At 48.0% G+C, this 4,698-nt stretch overlaps 1 long non-coding RNA gene across 1 annotated transcript in view; it reads right to left on the bottom strand.

Moving 5' to 3' along the window:
• LOC102374019 overlaps positions 1–4,692 on the bottom strand; it is an 11,695-nt gene extending 7,003 nt beyond the window's left edge. Inside the window, exon 1 of the long non-coding RNA XR_325123.1 lies at positions 4,425–4,692. This is a non-coding gene — a long non-coding RNA (uncharacterized LOC102374019). The remainder of the gene's footprint in view (positions 1–4,424) is intronic.
• Positions 4,693–4,698: the final 6 nt, after the last annotated feature.

Raw genomic sequence — 4,698 nt, 5'->3', positions numbered from 1 at the left:
TGGGAGATGCGGGGGGGGGGGCAGGGGGAGCCCCAGAACAGGAGATCTGGTGTATGGAAGCTGCTAATTTCTGGTCCAAGAAGCCAGGAAGATGTCTGGCAGGGCCTACTCCAGGGAACAGCATCCTTTGTGAAAATAGGTAGCCCCCCTGGGATCAGGTCCAAGTTCTGGAGCAGGCAATATTCCACAGATTTTATTATGATCACACAATATTGGCAGCTGCAACTTTTAATTAAAACAAGGGGTGGCAGTTTCATGCATGGTATTCCCCTGACAACCCAAAGGTTTCATGTTTGTTAAGTTGAGACCCCATGGTTTCCAATCCTTTCCCCCTCTCAACATCATAACTACCCAGTACAGCCAGGGTGCTGCCCTACTCTGTGTTAATTGAGAAAAATGTTCCAAGTCCCAGAGTGTGTAACATTGCAGTTTTTGTTTAATAAATACACTAAAAGTTTCTCAGTTTCAACATTTGATTAAAACATAGGCCACATCCACCCATGGGCATGCACCAGGCCTCCAGGGGAAAGGAGAGGAGAAGGGGGATGGTGCCCAGCCTGCCTGGGTTGTGGGGAGCTGTACCTATGACACAGGACCAGAGGAGATGAGGCCTGATGCTAGGGCAGGGGCACTCATAGATTTCATAGACATTAGGGCTGGAAGAGATCATCAGGTCCAACCCCCTGCCCAGAGGGCAGAAATTAGCTAGGGTCAAAGGATCCCAGCAAGATAAAGGGTCCAGAGTAGGTGCTTGCACCACCTCTTGGGGGAGTCTATTCCAGGCCTTGGGGGCTTGGACAGTAAAGAAGTTTTTCCTTATGTTCAGCCTAAAATGGTCTTGCAGTAGTTTGTGACTGTTGGATCTTGTCATCCCTTGGGGTGCTCTGGTGAACAGTCATTCCCTCAGATCCTGATGCATACCTCTTATGTACTTTTAGGCTGCCACCAAGTCACCCCTGAGCCTGTGTTTCTCCAGGCTGAAGAGTCCCATGGCTCTAAGCTTCTCTTCATAAGGCCTGTTCTCTTGCCTTCTGATCATGTGCATGGCTCTCCTCTGGACTTTTTCATGCTTCTCCACATCCTTCTTGAATTGTGGAGCCTGGCATTGGATGCAGGGATGCAGTATTCCATCTATGGCCACATCAAGGCCGAGTACAGTGGGAGGATAACATCCTGGGTCTTGTTTGAGATGCATCAGTAGATGCAAGCCAAAGTTTTGTTTGCTTTACTGGCTGCAGGATCACATTGGTGACTCATGTTCATCTTGTGGTCAATCATGACACCCAAGTCTTTTTTGGTCATGGTGCTTGCAAGTGTAGCAATGCTGAGCCTATAAGTGTGATGTTGGTCCTCCCTCCCCCCAGGGTGGAGCACCTTGCATTACTCCATAGTGAATGCTATCAGGTTTTCATCCATCCACCTTGCAAGCCTACCGAAATCGGCCTGGATCACCAATCTGTCCTGAAGTATGGACACTCTTCCCCAAATTTAGGTGTCATAAGCGAACTTAGCCAGTCCACTTCTGATGCCAGAGTCCAGATCATCTATAACGACTTTAAAGAGTATAGGTCTGAGAACAGAGTCTTGGGGACACCACAGGTTACTGAGTGCCATGTTGATTCAGTTCTTTCAACTGCCACTCTTTGGGCCTGACCACAGAGCCAGTTCCCCAGCCATCAGACTGTAGTATACTCAAGGCCATAGTTGCCCAATTTTTTGATGAGCACATCATGAGACACCAGGTCAAAGGCTTTTTTAAAGCCCAAATATATGATATGTCACCTGGTCATAGAAGGAAATGAGACTGGTCAGGCAAGACCTGCCTGTAACAAACCTATGCTGACTCTCTCTCAGAATGTTGCCTTCTGTTAGCCTGTTGAGAATGGTTTCTTTGATAATTTTTTCCAAGATCTTTCCAGGGATTGAGGTCAAACTGACTGGCCTGTAGTTTCCCAGATCTTCTTTCCTCCCTTTCTTGAAAATAGGTGCCACATTGGCCCTCTTCCAATCTTCAGGTACTTTGCCCAAGCACCACAAGTTCTCAAATATCCTACTGCAGCTGGAGTACTGTGTCCAGTTCTGGGCACCCCACTTCAAGAGGGATGTGGACAACATTGAGAGGGTCCAGAGGAGGGCCACCCACATGATCCGGGGACAGCAGGGCAGACCCTACAATGAGAGGCTACGGGACCTGAACCTGTTCAGTCTTCACAAGAGAAGGCTGAGGGGGGGGACCTTGTGACCATCTATAAAACTCAGTAGGGGGGACCAGAAGGGGTTGGGGGAGACCTTGTTTCCCCTAGTGCCCCCTGGGATAACAAGGAACAACAGCCACAAGTTGTTGGAGAGTAGGTTTAGATTAGACATCCATAGGAACTATTTCACAGTCAGGGCAGCTAGGATCTGGAACCAACTTCCAAGGGAAGTGGTGCTGGCTCCTACCCTGGGGCTCTTTAAGAAGCGGCTTGATGCCTAACTGGCTAGGGTCATTTGAACCCAGTTTTCTTCCTGCCCAGGCAGGGGATCAGACCTGAAGATCTGCAAGGTCCCTTCCGACCCTACTTCTATGATAGACATCTGGGACACACACACACACACACACACACACACACACACACACACACACACCCCCAGCATCTGAGGCATGAACAGATGCACAGAACCCAAGTGTCTGGGACATGTAGGAGTATACATGCACATCCACACATGGTCAGCCAGGCAAAGCTAGCAGTTGGCTGCTTGCAGCTAAGGGAGCAACACCATCCAGCTCCCTTGCAGCGTGGAACATCCTGGAGGTAAGGGCAGGAGCTAGGGGGATGCCTTGGAGGCTCCTGGTTCTGGGCATGATCTAAAACTGCACCCTGCTGGGGAAGGCAGGCCTGGTGGGACTGCCGGTGGCACAGTAGCCCCATTCAAATACCAGGACTGCTCACCTCCCTGGTAAAAGGTGGGTCGAGGTGCTTTAACCCGAGCCCCCACAACACCAGGGGTAAGAGGGACAAGCACGGCTATAGCCACCTGAGCCCCAGGGGGCATGAGACCCCAGGAAGTGAGCAGGGCCAGGCATGGCTGCAGCCACCTGAGCCTGCAGGGGTGAAAGACTTCAGAGGCCCGAGGGAGGGGATAGTGGTGTAGCCCCAGAGAGGGAGGCAGGTATGGAGCCCTAGAGAGAGGGCAGTAGTGAAGGCCCTGACAGGGGTTGAATAGAGCTGAGGGTTGGCATGAAGGGCAGTCCCAGGGGGTGTGCCGAGTAGGGCTGTGGGACAGGCACATGGGCCACCCCCCATAAGATCAAGTTGTTATGTGTGAGAAGCCCGGTGAGGGGCTAGAGAGGAGCTAGCCCTCTGTTCAGTGAATTGACTGGCCACTACCCAGGTAAGATTCATGGAAGACGCCCAAGAGACTGTACATTGCCAGCTGAGGCATGACTCAGATACGCCTGATAGCCTACAGAGCCATTCAAGGGAGCAGGGCAGAGTGAAGGGGGCACAGCATCATGCAGCAAGCAAGAGACCCTGTGAGAGGGTGGAGTGCAAGAGGCCCCAATGAGAGGGGGGCTGTATGAGCATATGAGTGAACGAAGGACTAAATTGGCCCAGCCTAAATTGGTCAGGAGTGTAGTAACATACTGGATGCCATCTGCAAGGCATGGGCCATGGTGTAGGGATGGTATGGAGCCGTGGATAGTGCCCTCTGACATCAGGGCATAGAATGGGCAGCCTCCCACTTTATACCACCAGTTATGGGAACAGGAAAGTTGTAGCAGGCAAGACTTGACACTCAGCCCTGAGCTTGCCCCATCACACTTATCAATAAAAATCATTTTAGGTTTTCTTTTCAAAGTATTATCTTTGAGTGTGGTGGTCAAAATATTTCATTTTCTAAATTCAGAGTTATGCCAAAATCTGCACATTAGAAGCATCACAGGCCAAAAATAGGCTAGATTCATTAGTTAATCAGGCTGAATGTTTGACACACATTTTAATTTTAAAAAACGCACATGAGATACTTCACTATGTTATAGTTCCTCCCAAGGTAATTTGCTATGATGCTAAAAATGGTTTCAGAATGAGAGCATGAGATGTTATTTTGTGATAAAATTAATAGCATATAAATTATGGATAGCAAAATAAGCAAGGATAACACTAATTTATGTAAATATGTACTGTACAAAACAAAGAAATATTCATTTCTGAGCACCATGTAATAAGATTAAAAATATTACTGATTAAAGAAAAATAGCATTTCAGGTTTCAGTTGCAGGAAGTTTCCAACATGAAATAGAATTTTGCTAAATTCAAAACATAAATAAAGAAAATTAAAGAATTAATTAGAAACAACATGCTATATTCCTGATCGCAGCTAAGAATACAAATAAGATAAGATAAAAAGGAATTTTAGATCAGGTATTGTCTATCACCTACCTCATCTGCCTGTGTGATCACAACTTCTGGGATGCAGCTCCTTCTGTTTTCATCTTTTTTTATCTGCATGCTGAGTTTCTTCTGTTCCTCCATGAACTGATAGATCCGAAGAACCACAGTCTAGCTCTTTACCAACACTTCCTCATCTTCTGGAAAGTCAATGCTGACTGAAGTCTCAGTCTTCTACAAAGGCTGACAGGGACTCTTTGTTAGCACCATATGCACTGTCAGAGGTTACCTGAGCCTCGTCAAAGGTCTGGTGTCTTAGGATGAC

Source organism: Alligator sinensis, unplaced genomic scaffold (assembly GCF_000455745.1).
Source record: "Alligator sinensis unplaced genomic scaffold, ASM45574v1 scaffold229_1, whole genome shotgun sequence".
NCBI lineage: Eukaryota > Metazoa > Chordata > Crocodylia > Alligatoridae > Alligator > Alligator sinensis.
This window is presented reverse-complemented; position numbering and strand designations above follow the sequence as displayed.